Source organism: Arvicanthis niloticus, chromosome 21 (assembly GCF_011762505.2).
Source record: "Arvicanthis niloticus isolate mArvNil1 chromosome 21, mArvNil1.pat.X, whole genome shotgun sequence".
In the NCBI taxonomy this organism is placed as follows: Eukaryota; Metazoa; Chordata; class Mammalia; order Rodentia; family Muridae; genus Arvicanthis; species Arvicanthis niloticus.
The window spans coordinates 5,178,293-5,202,557 of record NC_047678.1 but is presented as its reverse complement, the minus strand read 5'-3'; positions in this window follow the sequence as shown (position 1 = coordinate 5,202,557).

Sequence of the window (24,265 nt, the reverse complement as noted above, 5' to 3'; positions counted from 1 at the left end):
TCCCAATACACTTGCCTTTAATATAATCTAATCTGGCTTGAATTGGCTCATTTCACCAGCAGAGAAATAACCTATCAATAGGATCCTGGAAAAACATATAAAAAAAAAACAAAAAACAATGAAACAAAACAAACAAACAAACAAAACAAAACCTCTTGTAAACAGAAAAAAAAAAAAAAAAAAGAAAATAGAAACTGGACCTCTAAATCATACATGGATTTGGGGGTCCAGTGTGGGCTTATGCCCAGCTTAGCTATATACCAACTATGTAACACCTGGGTACTTAGGTAGTCTGTTGTGGCTTTTCCCACAAGGACGGGAACAATGTCGATTTATCCCAGAAGGCACACTGATGAGAGACCAAAGAAACAATTCCACTCCAGTCTAGCTTGATGACCAGTGTGTTTATTGTAGTTTCAAACAGGAATGCAGGGAACAGGTTACTTCCAGGAGTTTGGATTAATCAAAGGCAACTATAGCACAAAAAGCCTCCCCACATGGATGAGAATTCACATAAGGTATACCCCTAAAGTTCCCTGCATGACCTATAGGCAACTCAGGCAGCTGGCATCTCCTCTCAGTATGTTACTGTGTGCATAGTTTTGAAGAGGAGCCTTGTGAATCCTGTGAGTTTCAGGAGTTTCCTGAGACTTGCTGTGTTTATTTCCTAGGCCTTGAAAGACTGTTTACTCCCTGAGTCTTAAGGAACCCCCTCTCCATCCAGTGGGGAAATGACTCAGTCTGGAGGAAGAAGTTACACTACACAGTCTTAGAAGGCCTTGGTTTCCTGTCTTTAAAATGCTGTAGACTGTAGCAACTGTTATCCCTCCATGGGCAGTGTTGCTTCAGATGCATCTCTTAGTGGAAAACTATCTTCAGGAGTGAGGACCATTAGCACCTATATCTCTCAGATGAGGAAACCGAGGAACTCCTTGCTCCAAAATATATGAAATCCCAGCACAACAACAAAGCCATGTAAATGTCCTGTGTCGTGAGAGAAGGTTAAGCTTTTTCATTCTGCATTTCTCTGGGTTTACAAAGAAAACAGCAGCTTCTTGCAGGATCCTCTACCCTCTTGGCTGGGAATAGGACAAAGCACAGAAAACTAAACTCAGGTTTACTCATGTGCAGGGGAAGGTCAGTGAACCCAGGCTTCTCATGTCCTACAGTAATCTAAAAATCAAACTCATATTATACATTAAGATGTTATTCTTATTTCATCCTTCCCAATCTCTGTTGGGTCCCTAAGAGTGTTCTATATCTTATTTAAATATTTTGTATCATTTAACAATGCTGACGACAGTCTGTTTAGTACATTCGAACACCTTCCTTCTCATTCCTTTAGCTTCCTTCCGATGGTGGGTGTGGCTCCTTGCTCTTTTGCTCACCCCATGGCCTGGGTACAATTCTAAGTAACCCGTATCACCGAGCTACAGAAATGTGTTACCTCGTGGGCCAAATGTTATCATTTGCCAGATCGTGTGTTTCCTTTCTATGACTGACATGGAAACAAAACTGTCAAGTTCTGTACTAATGTGTCTGTCACACACCTGTCTGAAAGTGAAATTAAAACATGCCAGGGGCTAAATGTTTGGGTCCCTTAAAGTTGTGCCCATGTCCAAAGCTTTAATATGTTGGTATTTTGTATATGGGGCCTCTGAGAGATCCAAGTGGGAAGCCCACTGGAATGGGTTCTTATAAAAAGAAACAAGTTTATTCTTGTTCTTGATCTCTTTCAGACTGTGAAGAATGTGGCCACATACAAGACAGGAAGAAGACAGACCCTACTATAACTTGACTATCTGGCATGACACCCTGTTCTTGGGTGATAAGCCTCTAGAAACAAGGTAATTTTTTTCGTTTAAGTGACCTAGTCTATAGTACAGATTCTCCATTTACAATAGGATCGTCATGAAATCATCATGAATGGAACCTATTGTAAGTCAGTGACAGGGTGGTTATGTTTAGCCATCATAGCTAACAATGCAATACATTGTAGAGTTCTGGCTGCCCTCTGACCATGTGTCTTAGGTTCTTATTGCTATGAAGAGACACCATGACCATAGTAACTCTTATAAAGAAAAATATTTAACTGTGGCTGGCCTACAGGTTCAGAGGGTTAGTCCATTATTACTGTGGTGGGAAACATGGCGGCATACAGACAGACATGGTGCTGGAGAGGGAGCTGAGAGCTCTATGTTTGGATTCACAGGCAGCAGGAACTGAGACACACTGTCCTAGCTTGAACTTCTGAGACTTCAAAGCTAACCTCCTAGAGACACACCTCCTCCAACAACTCCACCTACTCCAACAAGGCCACACCTCCTAATAGTGGCACTCCCTATGGGTTTATGGGACCATTTTTATTCAAACCACCTCCCCATGGCTGCTGGGATGAGAAAGCATCACTAACCTGGGATATGTCAGGCTCAAAATTCCAAGTCCAGTTTCCAAGGCTTTTTCACTTTCTCACCACTGGCAAGTGAAGAAGCTGTTAATTGAACTACAGGGGGTTAGGGACTGTCTGTATTCTGCCAAGGCACTCCCACATGACTCACAGAGTGAAGAAAGTTTCTAACCTGGTCTTCCCACCCAGCTTGTCAGAATCCGGAAGACAACTGCCATTTTTAAAATGGTTATTCTTTAGGTATGGCAAGGCCTACACATCAAGAAACAACTGCCTCTGAAGAAAACAGACGTTGTGTTGAGAGTATAGCTCAGTAGTAGAGTAGTGCCTAGAATACACAAGGGAAATTCAATCCCCAGAACTAGGGTTAAAAAAATAGAATTATATCTCATTGCTGGGATGAATATATTATGTGTTTAAGTATGTTTTCCCATGCCCCTGATTCAGAGCTCAATGCATTTGTAAGTGTGATATGGTGGTCACTTATTGAAAGAGCCAAATATATTGAAAGCAATCTCATAAAACAAATCTCTACCATAGACCTGAAAGCAGCGTGTACATATGGGTTGATAAATCTCTGTGCAGCGCTGTTTGTTATTTGGTTCACTTGGGCTCAGTAAAGTTCCATCCCTTGTAAAACTCAGATTTCTGTAAAGAATTCTTCATTCCTTCCCCAGTGTGATGTTTTCTGTGCTGTTCAATATATACCGAGCAAAAGCTCATTGTAAGAGACAACATTCAGAAACAGAGACAGACAGATTCCCAAGACAGTAGCCGCACAGTCAGATTCCTGCAACAGATGGTTTACAGACAGGAGATGAAAGAAGACACGGGAGAGGAAGGTAGAGAACCAAGTCCGGGCTAGCCTTTGGTAGTGCTTTGTTTCCTTTTCCTAGACATGACAACGACACATTTTAGGTACTCTTGAGGTTGCTTCCAATCAATTAACCAACACAAAATGTATACGCAATTTAAATGTCAATGTTCATAAAGTTTCTGTTGGCACAGAGTCACCTCATTAAGTATCCTCTCTTGCTGAGTCTGTACTACAACAGTGATGCTGACCTGCTCAGGCAGAGATACCTCACCCGAAAGAGGAAAGTGTTTGCATTCTGACCCTTTATAGAACATGTTTGTCAGCCCTCATATTGCATCATTAAGTGCAGAGCGAGAGACCTGCATGGTAGATACCACAAATTGTGGAGGCTACTAGTGGGCTCTGAGGTCTGTCTGACTGTTAGGAGCCGCCAGAGCACAGCAGGTTTAGAAGATAATGAGAGGAAGAGAGAATTTCTCATTAGGAAAAAAAATCCTCTTCATCAAGTGTAAAATATTAAGTCTTTTTTATCAGTGAAAACATAAAATTGAACAAGTAATCAGAAAAACATGTGAACTAAAACAATCACTTCACTGCTTTGAGGGCCAGCTCAAATCAGGTATTCTTCATCTTTCAAAGTTATTTTGGCGTCCAAGTGCAAATAAATCCATATGCAGTTGTTCATACGCATGTGTGGTATGAGGAGGCAAAATATTCCAAGATAGCCAAGGAGGCTATGACAGAGCAGCAGCCAGGACCAGGAAATCTCCACGGCAATCGCAGTTCAAGTATTAGAAGCATTCAAGGATGTCCACGCCGGATGTTCTGGGCTGTCCTCCTCCCCCACCCCCTATCCTGGGAAAGAAACCAGCCATCTGCTGGTCAGCAGGCAACTGTCCATTTGCGATACGAAATCATTCACCATCAGATGCTACAAGTCTTTTGCTCAGTAAATGCTTAACACCTTTCATAGGAAGAAGACTGTTAAAATCATTGGGAGAGAAGACAGAGAAATAGATTTGTGGTCTCTATTCTCCAAATAGGTAACCACTGTGGGGAGAAAAATTATCAGTGATAAGAAGCAGCAACTGAGAAATCCTGGAAACAATTTATAGAATCATTCAGAAAAGAAAGGTAAAATTCAGCCCAAGGAGTCAGGAACACACAACTGTACCCCCCCCGCCCCCCCCCTGCTACCTCTAACACCAAAGGAGGGAGAAGGAATATTATGGGGGAGGGATGGCTGACAAGTGCAAGATAGAATGGGAGAGAGGCACACTCCAAAGAAGAAATGTGGCTGAAATACATGAGAATGATGGGCAAAAGCTAGAGATAAAGGCAGACAAGGAAGGCAGAGCTCAGGGATTAAGGACGTGTCTACAGGATGAAAGCTTCATCCATTTGACAATGAGTAAACTCAGTGTGTTCGCATAAAGATGAGGGATAACACATTGATAGTTTTTTTCAAAGCAACCAACTGCAGAAGACAGAGCTGGGTAATCACAAAGGAAATAGAAAGGGCAGATGGTATTCCAGTAGGAGAGAAGTGAGCAGCAAGAAACAGTGTACATCTTTGTCCTTACAAGATAACAAAGGATATTTCTAATTGACAGACACATAGTATAGAGTGCCAGAGAATAAACACGGTAAGGGACTAAGAGCAAAGATTGAAAAATCAGCGAGTCTGATTTCAAGTCTGTCTGATCACAAGTGCTGTGAACTTGGGGCACAGCACACTATGACCACACACTGGCCACACACCTAATATGAAGATCTGGTGAGTCTCTTTGGGAAAATGAGTTAAGCACTGGATCTTTCCGAAAAGTTGTTATCCTTAGTAACCTGACAATCACACACATTGGAGGAAGAACAAGTGTCAAAGTGTCTCCACAGGGGACGGATCCAGAGGGCACTAGCTAAGGCTGTTGCTGTGATGTGAGTGTTTGTAGCCTTCAGAGTGCACTTGCTGAAATCCTAATGTCTACAGAAGCAGGAGGGGGCTCTTGTGGGTAGTAATTAGGTCTTGAGGGTGAAGCTTTCATAAATGGGGTTCATGCCTTTGTAAGGGAGGCCCCAAAGAGCTGTCGTACCCAATTATTTGAGGACAGAGCAAGGTGTCATCCATAAACCAGGAAGAGCTCTCATAGAAACTAAGAAACCAGGTATGTAGTAATTTTGAAAATGTCACCATCCACAATTGTGAGAAATAAATTTCTGGTGTTTATAAGTTACCTAGCCTACAGTATTTTGCCACAGCAGTGGGAGTGACCCAAGACAGATACTGACCAAAAATAGAGGAGAGAATGATCTTTGGGGAAGATATCTTGCTTGGAAATACTACCCTGATTAATCTGTCTTTTTCCCTTCCCTTCCCTTCTCTTCCCTTCCTTCACATTCACTGTTCCTTTTGTTTCTTTCCTCTTTTCTCCATGGATGATACTAAGAAACAATTGCCAGAACCCTGAGCCCAGAGATGGTAACTGTTAGAGCCATTTGCTGTCCATACGAGGGTCCGTGGGCATCAGCCCATGCACACGCTACAAAAAGACTGGTAACTGCCATTGAGAAATGTTTCTAAAATAACTAGTGGCAGGTAACACCTTCCTGATGTGACCCTTGAGATCTAAGTTGTTTGTTTGTTTTTTTTTTCCCATTCAGTTAGGGACTGAATGATCTATGATTTTTGACCCACACAATAGAACCAATTGTTTTTAGTAAAATAACGATCTTTTAGTTTTGCCAACGGACTGATTACTAGATATGGCTTTTATTCTGAGTCATCACATCCCAGTGGTGATCTGCTAGGGAATTTTAATTGCTACAGAAGTGGCCCATGATTTAAGTGAACCAGGAGAATTCTGGGATGCATGGCCTAGAGTCTAGTGTTGTCTTATGCAGGCTTCTTGTCAGCTCTGACCAAAATGTGCATATACCTCATTTAAGAATAACACCTTGAAAATACAAAACAAAAGAAAAGAAAAAAGAAGAGAAATAACAACAACAACAATAATACCTCTCAGGACTAGAAAGACAGCTCAGCAGTTAAGAGCACTTGCTACTCTTTTGAAGGATCCCAGTTAGCGCATGTGTGTGTGCGCGCGCTCGTAGACACACAATCTTTAAAAAGAATAACGCCACTTCTAGAGAAAAAGAATTACAAATGAAAAGCAACCCTTCATTAAGTTGACTCCTGGAGGCACACAGAACAGAAAGTAGCACTTATCCTGGACGGATCTTGCATGGCTGAAGAAACACTCTTGTAATAAATAAATGAACAGAAAGCTAATAAAAACTTCAAGCCAAGCTGGAGGTATGGATCTGGGGCAGGAAGTGCTTAGAATGATCAAGATCCTAGATTCAGTCTCCAGCACCAAAACACAAAACAGCAGCAGCAGCAAAAACCTAACCTGTGACTTGTTGTCGAGTAGAACTTAATGCACCCACATGTGAACAGATTTGTATGGAAGTCAAAAAGCAGAAACGTTACCACTTTATATTTCAGAAGGGGCTCAGACATCCAGGTCTTTTGCTCATCAGTCCACAAACACCTTAGTAAGTACAACGGGCAGATCCTGACAAGACTGACACTGAAACATTGTCCTAGATCAGTTTGATAGATGAGAATGACTAGACTAATAAATGAAGTAAATCCTATGAAGAATAAAGGTGTCAATGACCTAAAAGCACGAGGTTTATTTTGTCAGCACAGAGGGAAGAAAAATGGTTGCAACCAGAAATAAATTGTAATCGGTTTGTTGGAGAAAATAAATCTATAAGCTTTCTTATTAAAAAAAAACCCAAAACGTCTGGGGTCAACTTTTTCTATTACATTTGAATGTGATGCTTTAGGTGATTAAAACTAGATTATGGAAAACTCTAGAACACACTTCGGAAAGTAATGAAAGCAACAAAACTTTATAAGGAAAGGCAAATTACTACCATGAAAAACTGCACCTTCCCCATGAAAGTTAAACACGCTCAAATGTTGAAGTGTTTAATGAGGTTATTTTTAAAACCACGAAGCTCAGGTCCGTTATTTCAGTGAATACTAATAAGTTGTGAATAGTTATTCTGGTACTTTCTCAAAGAGCATAAATTCAACAGTGACATAATGTGGGGAAAGGGAGGAATCGAAATTCATGTGCTGGGAGCCCACTTTCTAATCCCAAATGAGAGAGTAACACATAAATCTCTTCCTGCTAGCCAGCTTAGTGAACATGAGGCATTATATGGTCCAGAAAACATACCTTCAAATGAAGAAGAGAACCCCCTAGGGAGAATTGTTGGATTTTTGTTGGTTTGTTTTTTCTCAAGATGGGGTTTCTCTGTGTAACCCTGGCTGTCCTGGAACTCTCTGTAGACCAGGCTGGCCTTATACTCAGACATCTGCCTGCCTCTGCCTCTCAAGTGCTGGGATTAAAGGTGGGCACCACCACCACCTGGTTGTTAGTTTTGATGTCTCTTTTCTCCTAAATAGAGCTGTTCTGTCAGGAATGTTTATTTAAAGAAAAGAGGAATAAGTGTTCAGGCAGCAAAACTCAGCTGCATGTGGAAGTATTCCTGTAGTTGGAATTGTAACTTAAATATAATTTATTTAATGTGCATTCTTTGCCTCAAAAAAGGACCAGTAAGCAGTCTCCAGCTCAAGGAACAACTGCTTGGAAACAAATAGGAGGCTCATCCAGAGTCAGGCACCAGAGGATATGGCACCAACGCTCGCCATGATGTACAGCAGGGTGGACCACGGGGCTTTCTGGGCAACAAGTACTGACACAGAGGTAGTTGATAGTGACTCCGAGGTTTGGGGACCTCTGCTCACTGTGACAGAAGAAAGCTTCAAACAGAGATTAGAACTATTCCCTGAATGCCAACAAGATGATGATTTCCAATGGCAGAACACCCAAGGCAAACAAAACTGTGCCTGGAAGCCTGGGAGCCCGAGTCCCAGGGCACTGAGAGAAGTGCCTGCAGGTGAAGATGTGCCATCCCAGAATATCAGCATCACAGGACATACCGCCAAAGAGGCCTGGCTGTAGCTGTTTGTAAAACGAATGCTAATTATGTTTTCCCAAAGACTGCCTGCATGAGAGTGTCGGCATGTAGCTGCTGAGAACCTGCCACCGCTCCTCCCTCGGTTCTGATTGATGTCAATAGTTGGGGAAGACAGACAGAGGTGGGATTTTAGATTTTCCCGGACTTGGGACTGGGAAGAGGAGAGGAAGCTTCACCATGCTTGAGAAGAGTGCAGGACAGAGAGGCATAGCCCCCATGTGAAGGAGAGGGAGAGTGCAGCCTGCCCAACTGGGTCCAGAGCAGCCAAGTTAGAATGCAGAATGTAGTTAGTAGCGCTGGGATTATCAGTGGAGGTAGTGGAGCAAATCCGCTGCCAGGATTTATTAATTATTTAATTATTACAATACCTTGCTCTTTTGAGAAAATAGGCTGTTTGTATTTTATTGAACTGATCAAGGTATTCTTCTAGTGTCCAGGAGTGAGTTCAAATTTTATGGGGCCTGGAGCTTATTTAAAATGAAGAAAACAAAATTAGATGTGCTCAGTTGAATCCCACTCAAGTCTTTCCCCATCTCTTTCAATACTGGGCTACACTGGACTCAACTGTGTACCTGGGTGGATATGGAATCCAGTCGTCTTTTCACTTTGAAGGAAAACGTGGTCTAGAAAGAATGATGTAAAAGGATTTGGGAAAAGATTTTCCAAAAGGGGAATTTTAGCAAACTTTGAACATAAAACTCCCAAGGAGACAGACCATGAGTCAGAGGAATGCAGTCTCATGTTAAAACAGGGCTTTTGGAGTCCTTGGTACAAAGTACAACTTGCCATTAACAACTGAAAAGGGACGAGGACATGTACACACACACACACATATACACATATATACACACACAATGTAAAACAAAGAAACAGACAAAACAAAAAGGTATACATTGCTTTATAATCATGCATAACCCTTGCCACTTATATTCTAACCTGAGAGAACTTTGCTTTTGATGAGGCAAGAGAAAGAACTCAAGGTTCTTTTATATACATTGACTCTGGGCAGGATTTCCCACAGACTAGCGTATTTCTATTCTATAAGCCTTTTCTGGCAGCTGATGCTGGGCATGGGTATAACATGAGTCCCTCAGGCCCGGCATCACTGCATCACTAATGTGAGTTGGCACCATCCACAGAAAGGGGATTCCTCCAGCTCGTCACACTCCTGGCAGTAAGATCCAATGCAGACAGTGATGGTGAACCACATAGTTCTTAACATCTCCTCAGTTCAACTTCCCCTTAGTCAAACTTGGCCTACAGACAACCCAACACATCGATTCAATAGAAATGATGAGAGGAATCTGGAGAGAAGGAAGCAGTCATCTTAGCTGATCTTGTAGTTAATTTTATACAAACAAATTTCTGTAGTCTGAACCTTAAGTGTCTCCTAAAAGCCCATGTGTTAAATGCTTGATCTCCAGCCTGGGCTGCTACTGAGAAGCAGTAGATCCTCTGGGAAGTAGAGCCTAGTGGAAGGAAGTTAGCTCACTGGGGGCGTGTCCCTGAAGGGAATGCTAGAACCCTTTCCCCTCTCTCCCTCCTTGAGGGGAATGCCATTACTAAAAATGGAGAGGCAGACACTGGTCTCTCTCCTCCCCTATTCATTTGCCCAGCTCTGTAGAGCACAGGTAATGTTGAGGGGAAGCAGCTCTTGCATTTCTCGAATGGGCCTCATGGTGTGGAGCAAACTGTGGTAGCCACGTGGTAGGGTCCAGTCTTTGGTAGGGTCAGCCTCCCAACTAAGACTGAGCTAATCTGACGAAACAAGCACCCACTCCTTCCCTCATTGTGACAGACTTACTGATTCAACATTTGAGAACAGATACTAATGGGGCATATTTGTGCTTTCTAAAGTTAGCATTCCTTTGTTAGAAACTGGGCAGTGTGTTTAGGCACACACACTATTTCTAGGCTTGCTTATACCTACAACCAGATTGGAGGAAGTTGAGTGAGTGATAGGTCCTCTTCTGCAATGCTTGAAGAAAGTCCCTACCAAGTAGGCAAGCAGCCAGACGACAAGACAACATACTACATCAACTCCACTGTACACAAAGGGCAAGGTAAGAAGACTGCACATTCTCTAAGGGTTAAGAAAACAAAGACGAGTGCATGGCTCACAAAGCTTAAAATATTTATGAGCTGGGCCACTGCAGAAAAAGCACACTAAGTCTTGAATCAACAGTAAATTATATGAGGGTGGCACTCAATTTTCCCTTGAACAATGTTTACAAACTGCATGTCACCACTGATAGCAGGCTGTGACATTAACTTGCTGTTTGAAGTCAAGATGGTATGACACTATTATCTCAGCCAAAACTTATACACCAAAACCATGACCTTCAGTGTCCTGGAATGTCTCTGTGCTTGGAGATAGAGCATTATACTTGTCCTGTCCTTGACACTGCTCCCTGAAGCTCGGCTTGTTACAAAGTCTGATCAGGTCTTGTTATGATTCATGGGGCCTCAGTTACAATTAAGTGAGGTCACTGGGGTGGGCCTTAATCCAGTATAACTAGAGTCCTCACAAGAGAAGAAATTGGATATAGTCACCCCAAGGGAAGATGGTGTGAAGATCCAGAGAGAAGGCGCCCATTAGCAAATCAAGAAAAGAGACCTTGGAGGAAACCAATCCTGCTGATACCTTGACCTTGGGGCTTTCAGAACATTAATATGCATACATTTTAGAAATATGAGAAAGATTGACCAGGCAGTGTCTATGGGCTCTGTAAAATGAAATGATGTTTATAAAATTTAATTATACAGTACATGTGTGTATATTTTGTTTTGACATGTGATATACATTTTCCATATGGTTCATGGTAAAACAAAACCAAAACCAAAAATCTGGTTAGCCACTGGCTTAGACCAGATGTGCTCAGTGAATGTTCTAAGACTACCTGTATTATCCTACCCAGGTCCTTACTGGGGTTGCTGACAATTTTTATGCTTTATTGTTCTTTGTCTACAAGGAGGACTGTCCATTTGTGGTCCCCACTTCTGATCTGATGATGCGATGTCTTATGACGTCACGTCCCGAACTTCGACGTGAACAAAGCTGTTTCTCCCAAGGTCAGACTTCGCTTTGCTTTGCTTTGTAGCCATGCTCAGTACCAATGGCAAATTTGGGATGCAGTAGATGTCTCCAGTATCAATCTAAGCAGCACAGCTCCCATCACCAGGCAAAAGCCCTCCACCGCCTTTATGGAACCAATTCTGGTCATCTGTCCCATGGAACAGGCACATGACACAGGCTAGTGAAGGCCTTCCCTATTACTTAACACATGGTCCTTTGTTTTAACTACTTGGAGAGAACTTGGAGCTGGTTTTCCTTCTGTACAGGAGGTTTTCTCTATGGGACAAAGCTCAGTTATCTTTGGCCTTTGTCTGGCAAGTAATGGTCCCATGACCTGTTGCTGGTCTTTAGGCCACGCCTCAGTAGTGGGCTTAAGAGGCTGGAAGCTGGACTCGGCACCAGGTGAATGACGGGAAAAGAAGGCTACAAACTAGAATCATTACCTTTAAACACCATTAAAGAAATGCATGCCACATACGGGGAACCACCCTGTTGGGTCAATAACTGAACTAAATCAATTAGTCAATTAAAAGAAAAGTGTTCATAGTATCGGTTTAGAGGAGTCATCATACACAATAGCTGAGTAAGAATAAGGACTTCTACAAACATAACAATTACTCTCCCATTTTAACTTTAATTAAGAGAAACCTGGAGGGAAATTTTTATGGAAATTAAAGGGTATCTTCTAATTCAGGTTCATGGCGTTATCCTAGCAGACAGTAGCTGTGGGCATAGCTGGTCACTTGGGTGTCTTGAGGGTTTGCCATAAGTCTGTGTCAAAGTTTCCAAGCTTTGCTTGCTGTGTAAAAAGGATCCCAAAAAGGACATGGATGTTTTTTTTTTTATCCCTAAATAAAAACAACAAACAAAACAACAAAACAACCCACAAATAGAACCAACTTACCACAAAACAGCATTCTGTAGCCCAGAGACTACGATAACTTTAAGACACTATTTAATTGAAATCTTGAAGCCCTTCCGGTCCCTAGGGCATTAAGGGATTATACTTAGGAATGAAACGCAAAGAGGAACAGGCCTGTGCAGAGCACTTATAGCCCACGGCCACGCATGACCAGCTGGCTGAGAAGCTCTTATTTATCTAAACCAACAGGAAGGCTTAACAAGGTACACTTGCTTTCAGGAAGCCTGTGCAAAGTGGAGAGTGCTCGTGAGGATGCAGTCACTGCCCATCAGCTAGTCTAACATGCTTCTCTGCCTTCTGTCTGTCAACACCTCCACAGGTCTGCCAGCGCCTCTGCCTTCCTTGTTCTCATTTTTCACTGTCTGATTTCTGGGTCCCCCTGTGTTTCTGCAGGATGCCCCACACATTTGTTACTAGAATTCCACCTGCCCAAACTTACTTTTTTGTTTGTTTTTCGTTCTTAGTAATTCTGATCAGGCATGGCTGGGTCTATTTCATGTCTTTTTACTATTTTGGGACTTCAGGAAAACTGAAGCATTGCACCCAAGAACTTCTACAAAGTCCAGTTGAAAGGTTGTGTCTTTGTGCTCCCCTGACCTAACTTTTGGTGGAGATTTCTCTCCCCTTGCCTTTTCCTATAATGGTGAATATTGGTTTCTCAGGTTGGCTGATATCCGTTTTTCTGCCCTCTGGGATTTCGTGGGCTAATTCATTGCAGTCACCAGGATGTCAAAAGGGTAAACTTTTGCATGCTTACGCTGGCCATTTCACCTGCATCTCAAAACAGGTAGTCTAAAAACAGCCTGCTTCCCTACTTGGTGTAATTCTACCTGTTGGCTGAATTTGAAAGTTTGAGTGCCTTCTTTTCTCTTCCTCCTCAAGAGGAAACAAAGCGTCTCCATGGCTGTGACCTCAGTTCAAGTCTTTATCACTGAGGTGACTGACTAGTCAATAGACTTCTTCATCTTCATATGACCCTCATCCCAACCCCTCCTCTGCCACCACCACCACCACTCATTTCATTAAAACACAAACATAATTATTTGGCACTCTTAATTACAATCCTTCAGTGTTTCCCCAAGTCAGTAACAACAATTCTCACATATTAATGTGGCCATGGATCACCCAATGTCTTAAAATGGAATTTTGACTGGAGTGGCATCCACAGAGATGCTCTGGTCTTCGGGCCACACTTTCAGTGGCCAGTGTTTAAAGATTCAAATCTCATAGTGTGAAACCCCAAGCCCTTAATGACCAGGCCTGTGCACGTGCTGCTACTGCTGATGGAGGCCCTTCTCCTGAGAAACTCCTTTCTACCAATCATAATTCAAGTTTTCAAATAAGTTTCTCTAACAGGATATTTCTGACAGTCTATCTATGACAGAAATGGGTTTAAAAGCCACACCCTCTATGTTTTAATAACACTTTTATTCTGGATCCTTTTTGTGCTAGGAATCAAGCCACTGTATGTACTGGTGGACCCCCTTTTAAGTAGTCACTTAATATATGAGGTAATAGGGTGACTTGTACACATTTGTCTCTCATCTTTACCATGTAGCTGGCCCATGGTTCCCTCAGGGGAACTGTATTAGTGTCCTCTCAGGGAGCAGAACTGGTAAAATTAATATATAGGCCAAGAATTAATATAATATAATATAATACCCAGGAGTTTGGTTCAGTCCATGAGACAGGATGACGTCCCAAATGTCCTGATCTGGCTGGAGTCCTAGAAAGCTGCTGGCCATCATCTGTGTTGGAATCCCAAGGAAGTAGGTTTTAATGGCAGCAAAGGGATTTCTCAGCACAAACTTGTCAGTGAGGGCACACAGGCAAATAGCAAAGGCATCCTTCTTCTGTGTCATACGTGGGCTGCCGCCAGAAAGTGCCACCCAGATCTAGGGTGGATGTTCCCACCCCAAACGACCCAATCAAGAAAATCCTTTACAGGCATGCCCAGATGCTTGGGTTTTACTCAATTCCAGATGTAGCCTCGTTGACAACCAAGGTCAGCCATCGTAAGAACCTTTGCGCAATGTCTGACGCAAAGTGAGCTTGGTGGCCATTGTTTCGTCCCGCTTTCTTTAAGGGAACCTTCTTCACAGCCACACAGCAGTCCTTGACCCTCCCAGGTCTCCAGCCACGTTTCACAACCCTTTCCATAGCCTGTGACGTATGCACCAGCTGTGGATGAGGCCACACTCAGGAGTTAAAAATCAAAAGCAATTTCCACACTAGTATGGAGGAGATGTTTCACAAGCTCTTCGGTGTGAAATGGTTCAATGATATCACAATTGTTTCACGGTTCTTAACAACTCACGTTTGGGTCATTAGCATGGAGATTTCTTTTCTTTTTCTTTTTTTTTTTTTCAAACTTAATGAAAATCTCACTAAATTGTTCCTGAGGCTGGCGGTAAGAGAACAGAACTGTGTAAGAGCCTCACAAAAAAAATATACTTCACATCTTCCTCTAGAAATGTTCTTTTAATATTTTCATTGGGTCATCAGTTCTAGCTTTATAGTTTCTTTTTATCATTAGACGTGGGTAACAAAGAGGTAGATTAAAATGCATTTGAAATATTTGACTGTTTGGCCAGGTTGTACAATCTCCTATAGGATAAAGAATTGGCAATGCTTTTGTGAGAAACCACCCTCTCCTCTCCCTTCTTCCTTCACTCCCTCCCTCCCTCTCTCCCTCTGTTTTCTTCTTCCCTCTCTTTCCTCCCCCACCCCCAGAGAGATATTCTCGTAGGAGAATCTCTCTCATAGCATAGTTAAACCTCACAGTTTTAGCAACATCATCTGCTATCTTATTAATCATAGAAACTGACGAACTATTTGCATGTTTCTGAACCTTTGCATGTTGATATTTGCCGTTTAAAAGCCATTCACTTGGCTAACTATTCCTTATCGGCCATTGAACTAACTGTCTCATCTGAACTAAGCTCCTCCAGGTTAACGCTGCTAGAAATCTGATTTCTTTGCTTATTCTGCATCCTTCCTTCTTTAGTGCCGGGGACTTTAAATACCCTTAGCCTGGATCACAGGGTTAGTACATGCAATGCTTATGGCAGGCAGGATAATTTCCTCAGCTAAAGATAGTGCGAGGATGTAGTGTTTTACCCTGGCAACAGCAGGTTTGCTGATGGAAGCTCCTGGAGATGAAGAGGTTACACCGGTTTATTATGTGAGGTGACCCAAGGTAATCACCGGGACCCTTTCAAGAATGAGGAGGAGTGGCTGAGCAAGAGGAAGAGATGGGAAGTAGCATGCTAGTATGTGTGATGTGACTGTCAACCAGGCAGCCTCAAGGGGCTGAGAAGATGAGGCAGCTGATTTTCTTCTGGAACACACAGAAGTCACCCCACTTAACACTTAGCATCAGCTTGTGAGACCTCTAACCTGAATTCTACATGTATCTATGTTGTAAGCCACCACATCTAGATGGCTTATCGGCAGCAGGGAATCACTGCAGTGTTAATTAATGCTGCTGCGTAAAGTGCAACAGAGATGCAGCCCTGTGCCCATCTTCCCTCCTTTCTTGTGTGGTAATTCCTCTTCCTTAGCAGCAAGTGAAGGGCTCATCACTGTAGCTTTCCGGCTCATGGTGGTTCTGCTCTGAGCTTTCTGCTGGTCCAGTGAGTACTGCCCTGGGCACTGTGTGGCTTCCCCAGAGCCTACATCATAGTTACAGATTTTCTATTGCAAAGTATATGAGATCCTGTGGTTGATGACATGGGGAATCTGATTTGTTCTATGATTTAAAGAATCCTCTAGATCCTTGGACAGTGAGGTCACAGAAGGTAAAGATATGATGCCTGTTTCCACCCAGGCTCGCCTCTCCCCTCCCATCCTTCTAGAACGAGGTTTCCTGATGCTTTTAGGCAATCTAAAGTAGTATAAGACTCACATGCTGCAAAAGGCTTCTAAAAAGGCCACTGCCATCTTCAGGGTTCTCTTCATTAGCTCTAGAGATGGTTAAAATTAACAGGAAGCCCCCTACTTGTATCCAGACATCAGGCCTCTAGGTGTCGCTGCTGCCAAAGCCCTGTTATACAAACGACAGCCTGCTAGATACACACTGGCTGAGCACATACTGCTGTCTCGAGATTTATCCAGCGTGTGTGTGTGTGTGTGTGTGTGTGTGTGTGTGTGTGTGTGTGTGTGAATCACAGAACATTATCACTCTTCTCCCTTCCTGGATAACTGAGGGATGAGGTAATGGTTACTTGTAAATGCCATCCCTTTGTTCTATGGTCCTCTTTAGCACCAGAACACCCTGGCTCCATTTGTTAGCTGGGTCTTGCTCATCTGTCCAGATGGCCTCAGATTGGTAATGCTCTTGCTTCAGTTTCCCAAGTAGCTGAGGCTGCAGGTGTGTGCCACCACACAGACTGGATATATTATTTAACTATCTCGTTATTAAAAGCATACACAGATCTATATGCATACAGAAATGATTATCTTTGTATAGCATATTCCAGTCAGTAGTTTCCCTCCCACTGGATTTATCTGCAGTTTTAGAATCAACTGTGAGTCAGTTTGCTTTTCAAGGTCGTGGGAAAGAGCAGGCATCAAAGAGCGAGTTAGAGATCTGGAAACACCATGGCCAACCTCGAGCTACTAAAGGCTGGTGGTGCCTTTCCTGTCTAAGAGTGTGCTCATTATAAATTATTTCGAAATAAGAATGCTACATAAAAGAACTTAGAAGGCCTTTGTTCTGCTTTGGTTTCTGTTTCTGTGACAAACAGTATGATAAAAAGCAACCTGGGTAGAGAAGGCACTGTTTTAGCTTATAGCTTATGGTTCTCCATGAAGACGTGTCAGGGTGAGAACTCAAGGCAGGATCACCTGCCCAGGGGTGGCACTGACCCCAGTATGCTGGGGCCTCCCATTATCAACCATCAACCAATAAAATACCCCACAAATGTGGCCATCAGCCATTCTAATGGAGGCAAAGTCTCAACCGAGGTTCCTTCTTTCCATGTGATTAGTTTGTATCAAGTTGACAAAAAGTACCATCCTTGGATGGGGCTAAAAAGTCTGCCATCAAGAACGATCCTGTCCTGTATGACCTTCTGTGACCTTCCATCCTTTCCGCCACATGACCAGATGTGGGGACTCTGTCTCAGTTTTAAAGTGTGGCAATTTCCTCCAGCGCCCTTGGCTGCCCCGTTCTTTTTGACACTCACTGGTAAAGATGTATCTTAGTTTTAATTGTGTGCATGTGTGTGGGCATTTGCACATGATTGCAGGTGGAGGCTGGAGGCATTGGATCTCCTGGAGCTGGAGTTACAGGCCGGGTAAGGCGCAGTTTTGGAAAATGGAATTCCAGTCTTTTATAAGAACAGTGTGCACTGTTACCTGGTGAGCCATCTCTCTAGCCCCACAGCACTGTCTGGGTGCTATTCTCTTCAGTTACACTGACTTTGTAACTTACTGTTGCTGAAGGCCATGCTTCTCAGCCTTGGCCCAGACAATGGCGGTCGGCTAAATCACTGGAACAGCCTGTTGAAAGATACTTCTTGGCCTTGTCTCCACAACCCAGTAGAACTAAAACTTGAGACAATTATCCACTAATATATATATATATATATATATATATATATATATATATATATATATACATACATATATATATATATATATATATATATATATATATATATACATACACATCAATCATAATATGAGAGCTTCCCTGATCTTACATTTAATATATATGCAGTCATTTCCCACTGGCTTTCAATGTAACCGAAGTTATTATTAGGCACAGAACTTCACTTTGACTGTAATTGCAGTGACTGGAAGACAAGAGAACACGCTGTTTTTATCATCCACCCACTTTTTCTACCTAAGAAAAATACTGAACAGCAGTTAGCTCATATATTAAGGGCTACATCTAGTAACTTCTAAACTGCCAGATTCCTGTCATGCTTCTACAAGCAGCATCTATTGGTTTCTGACTTTAGAAATGAGGCTAGTATGAAACCTAGGAAGGCCAGAGTTTTTTTGAGTCAGAGCAACAACCTAGAAGTCGTCACTGTCTAAACTGACTGGGTAGTTAAGGGTTACAAAATATGCATGAAATTAAATAAATTTTGATCTTATTGAAAAAGCAGATAGTACAGAAGTCTCCGGTTTGGCTATATTTGTGTAGCACAGCAGAAACAGCAAGCTTTCCTCAGCTATTGAAAAAAAAAATCAGGCTGTTCAATTAAATAATGCTTTGCTAAGATAAAAATCCCAAACCTCCCTACATGGCTTACATTGCACTTAATGTCTGACAAATTCTGGGCTTTCTGATGAAGGTAGTCAGCATCCTGCCAACAACAGTGTTCAGCACTACCCACATAAACCACAGGCTGGAGCCCACTGTGCAGAGGGCCGAGTGCCCTCCTCCCCTACAGCGCCTCTCCCAGGCACACTGGCCTGTGCAATAAGGGTACTGTGACAAGCCATGCTGAGAGTGACTTTCATGTGCTCATCAAGGTAGAGAACGGCACCGGCCTTCTGACTATGGTTCTGCTACTCTTGATGTGGTCAACGTGTCTTAGTGGTACCCAATTCCCCAAGGTGCACAGAGAACGTCAGAGCACAGACCAGGGACAGACCAAGGCTCAAGTGTATTGGTGAGCACAGGGTTGACCAGGCATCACTCATGGCCAATTATGTTGTTAGCCATTTGTCTTTGAGTTTGCATTTCCTCGGAGTTAGTAAAAGGGGGCTCTGGCAGGATTACGGATCCAAGCATCTACCTATCAGAGCCTCATGGATGCCTAGACCTGAGAGACAGGATGCATGTCATCACAGAGCTTTCTTTCCCCCCAGGTTCTTTTTTTTCCCAGGGTTTTTTTTGTTTTGTTTTGTTTTGTTTTTTTTTGTTTTTTTCCCCAGCTTGTTTTTTACTTGCTGCAGGAGTAAGCAGGGGAGGGGTGATGAGAACACACAAGTGTACCCAAGCTCGGGCTCTAAGAGCCAGGGCCTTTAACATTATTGGTTTTTTTTTTTTTTTTTTTTTTTTTGTATTTATTGTTTTGGAAGTCAAGGGACTAGGCTATGCCCACCAACAGGTTAGTGCTTATCACGGATTCCCGATCACACAAGAAATTACCTTATAAGTTTTACATAGATACTTCAGCACCACAGTATTCTTTTCTTTTCTTTTTTTTCTAGTTAAAACAAATACAGGTTGGGTTTTGTTATGTAGCCCAGCTTGATCTTGAACTTTCAACCCGCCTGCCTCAGCCTCCTGAGTTCTGGGATCACAGGTGTGTAATGCACACAGGCTGAAATTAAATTTCAACTGCTTATTGAAATAGGGTACACAATCAAAGTAAGGATCAGATCAAGACTAAACTTTGTATCTTCCAGATGCACTTGTGTCTGTGACAAGCCCATTCCTCAGCTTAGTGAATCACTAACTCTTAGGCCATGCCAGCAAGGCACACATATTTCCTGTAAACCATTTTTACTTAAATTACCAAGGTTTTACAGACACTGGCAATCTCATCCTTTAGCTCTTAACACGACTGGCTCCAGATGTCACTAAGAGATTCCTTTTATAGAATCCCTTGGTGGCATGTCTTAGTCACTGATTTATTTTCTTTTAGCTGCAAATTCACTTTTGAATTGCAGCTTTGTGGTAAGAGAGAGACCTCCACTAATGACTGTTCTTGTGATGGGGCAGGTGCTAGTCTTTTCAGTAGAGGATATTGGAGGGATACTAAGTGAGAAGTGGTTCTCCTACTGTGTCTGACTGCTGCACAGTAGGTCAGCAGTGTGGGTAGCTTATGACTACATAGTTCCTTAGTGACCTTGCACCTTAGGCCTGAGGAATGTGACAACCCCTTTGGCATGGACACAGCTTGCACCAGGCCTCCTTTTGACACTGCTGCCTGCTTCTTCTGTAAGCATGGCTGCTTGCTTGCTCAGCAGGCCCTAGCCTGTACTCCATGGGCTGTTTCCTGCTTCACCTGCAAACTTCCTACCATCCAGGAACTGCTACTGAATCTCCTTCAAGGATGTCTGAAGGGCAGCCTCCCTTCACGTTTCCCCTTCTTGGATAGGCTCTATCGCCTCCAGGGGTTTCTTAGATCTGACAGGCTTTAAAAAGAAAAAAAAAAAATTTTTTTTTTTTTTAAATCAGAGTTCAGCAATTCCTTATATTCATCTCCCTTGTTTAAATCACTGTGTGATTCTTATCTCTTAATTGGTCTTAGGCTAACATAACATATTTCAAACTTATAGCTGTCAGTAGGAGGAAAAAAAAAGATAAGGAATCAAAGTTCCAGCGATAAAGAAAGAAAAAAAAATCAGAACTTCTTAGCACACGGCCATATAGTCAATTACCAAATAGACTGTTGCACACTCTAAAACACATATTTCATCTGACAGTCAGCTTTGTGACAAATTTATGGCCCACAAATAAAAAGAAGACACACAAGTAATGACTGTCTTAGTACAAAAGCAGGGCAAACTAAAGACAGTTGACTACACTAGAGAAGCTCTGTCTGCGGTATTATACAGTCACCATTCATACTCACAGTAGCACAGCAAAAGCACTAGACGGTCTCCAACAGCAGCACACACACCTCAGCATTCAACTTACCAGCAGCAAACTCCACAAAATGGTCCTGGACAACAAGAGCAGGGTCCGGTCTTTTGACTGATGCACCTGGGCATGAACTGGTGATTCTGCCATTCATTGTTGAAGAGGAAAACGAATGTTTGTCTCACCCCCACCTACTTCCTAGAAAGCTCACTAACTCACGGACATAAGTCAAGGTACAGAGGGGAAGAAAGGCTCAAAGGCTAGGGATGTAGTTGCATGGCGGAAGTGCTTGGAGTCATGTATAAAGCCCTGGCACAATCCCAGCATGATACAACATCACACACACACACACACACTTAACATGGATTCTCAGGCCTTGGCTACAAACCTTATTTGGAGGCTTTTTTCCCCTTCTGCTATGTAGTACAAATGACCATATGATAACAGCTCCACAAGCAAATCACCAGAATGTAAATTATAACGTACTGAAAATTGTATCAATAAAGAGCCACTTGCCAAGTCATTAATAAGCAGTTGTTATTAATGGGAAAACCGACCTTGACCAACATCTACCCTCTGCTCTTAGCTGAGGGGATGTCTCCTGAGGTAGACAACTCCTCCACATCACTGTGTGGGTCTGGCAGAATTCTTGCAGCTGTCTAGATTCCAGCAGTTGTTTCTTTGCACTTACTGCAGATGCAATTATTTGCACACTGGGGTTCCAGTGAAGCTGTACTAGGAGAGCTGGTGACACTGGCCTCTTTCATTAACAGGCAGTATGGTGTCCTAGGTGAGTCCTGACTGGAGAAACTGACTTGCTGTTGGTCAGAAGTTGTCCACAGGTGTGAATGCTATAGTCATTGTAGCAGCTAAAAATCCCGTTTGCCGAGCCACCTTTTGGATGGCTTGCCAATATTCTGTTCCTCATCTGTGATTAGGATGCTGGAATGGTAATAAACACTTACTAGGAAAGCCATGGGATTACTCAGGTTCCCATGCTGGAGACAGGAACTCTGCTCCTGTCACATCTTGTCAGCCTAGCTAGTGCCCATACTTCTGAGAGCACATTGAGAATGATTTATCACAAAGATGGGAGGCGAGACAAGAGAGGGTATGCCCTCTTGCTGCCAAACTGTCGGCTTTCAGGCATGATGATTGTCTTTGGCATCTGCCATAGAGCCATGCTTTGGACTGTCCCAGACCCTAAGTCTTTGAAATCTGCTAATGTGGTTTCATTAGTGTGTGACATGAAACAGATCAGCAGGAAGAAAACCCAGACAACTTAAGAGATGAAAGAAGTGGGGTCATAAAATTTATAACATAAAGTTGATTAACAAGAATATTTATATTGACCATGTTACTCTGTTCACACAAAAAAGGAAAATTGTACAGAGGTACACAGTTTGTTCACACAGCAGATTATGGGCCCCAAAGCAACAGGACTTGGAGCTCAATAGAATTCAGATGGCTGGCGTCTCTCAAGCTTGCAAGAACTATTCAGCTAATTCACTCTCACTACAGGGATGATTCCCAAAGAAATACAAAGAATAGAAAAAAATGGTAAGAGTACTATATAGGTTTACCTCAAAATGAGTATTCTAAGAAAATAGCAGAAGGTACTTTAAAACCCTGGGCAGGTTTGTTTTAATCTCTGGTATATGACCAAAAAAGAAATGTCCAAAAGGCAGATTATCCATACACTTTTCTTTTTGAACTTTGTAAATAACAGGAATTGAGGGCTATGCCACAGGAACATTCACCACAGTTCTGAAGATTATAGCTGGCATCTGTGTGGGTCACTACATCCCCTACTTGAAAACAGAAAATACAAAATGCCACTGTGACCTAATTCAGACACAGGGCAACTCCAGACATGAGCTCTGTGAAATGACAGGAAACAGGAGGCTGCAGAAGAGAGATGTCACACATTCTGACAACACATGGCACTGCCAATGTCCAGAAGACACTTTTTTCACTACAAAATATGCTTCAAGCTACAGGGGCAAAAGGCAGAATAAAAAAGTCACTTTTGGCAGCTGTATCAGAAAATCATGTTCCCAAAGATGTTTGCAGTTTCTTTCAGTATTAAAAATGAAGGAGGAATTTTATCAAGACCTAAAGGTATTTCAGATGTATTTATTTCTCTATTGTAAATTCAGGCAAAAAAGAGTGATAAAGAGCAGTGCTGTCCACCTGGGAAACAATGAAAACCACATAGGAAACCTAAACTATCCCAGTGGCTACACTTAAGGGGACAAGTGATCATCTTAATATTCGACTTAATATATTCAGGATATTTTAATGTGTAAACAATGCAAAAATTACCCACATGCTCATCTGAATGTTTACAATAAATTTAAAATCTGAAATATCTTTATACTTAAGCCATGTCACAAACCCAAGTAGGTACATTTCAAAGGCTCAGTGACTCCTGGGGCTTGCTGGTATGGTGGACAGCAGCATTCTGAACTACAAGAGCTTCATTCTGGTGAATACTGGTGAATGCTGACACCTGCTTTAAAGTTTCTTCAGGGGAAGGCCTGGATATATTGATGTTTATTATGGGGCCCTATATTATGTAAATAGTGTAGAGGTCTGCTTTATAAGGAGTTCTTAATTTTTATTCTATTTCTGATCACAGGTTTTTGTTAATACACTTTAAAATGTCAGTGTCCAGTCTACTGAAACGGTTCCTTGGAAGAGAAGCCTGCATCCCAGTTCCTTGTAACTCTACACACATGGAAACTGCTGCCACTGCCATTCACTGGGTCATGCTCAGCACCGCCTGGACCTTAGCTCAGCCTGGGACTACCCAAGTCTGAGCTCAAGCTCAATACAACCCAGTCGCTTAGCCAAGACTTTTCTGCTGTTCTTTTAAGCGTCACACCACGCTTAGCCCATGGCTCGGTGTATGTTGACATCCTAAGCAACTTGGCACACATGGGCATAATTTCTTTTGGTGAAATCCGGTAAAGCAAACTGAATCAGAGCATAAATCCCATGGGTTTCCTGCCAAACAATAAGTGACGAATGAGACTTACGACGCCTTCAGAGAAGAAAGCCTCTTAAAGACATCCGAGCACATCTCAAGGCTGTCAATCAACACACTTACCTTTATTTCCTAAAAAACGGAATAAACATTCAAGTGTACTTCACATTTCTGGAAAAAGCTTCAGAGGACTGATTATTCCTGGTTTCTCTTCAAGAACTGATTCATGGGAATATGTCTCAGAGGTAGAATGTTAACTTAGTATACGTAAGGTCCTGGGTTCAACTCCTAGCAATGCCAACAGAACATTCAATAACTAAAAACATATCAAAATATCCAAGCAGCAGAGAAGTTTGACACAGGAACCCCATAATAAACATGTTCAATTTACTAATGATTGAAAAAAAAAAAAGCCAAATGAAACCACAAAAAACAAAAAGAAACTCCATTT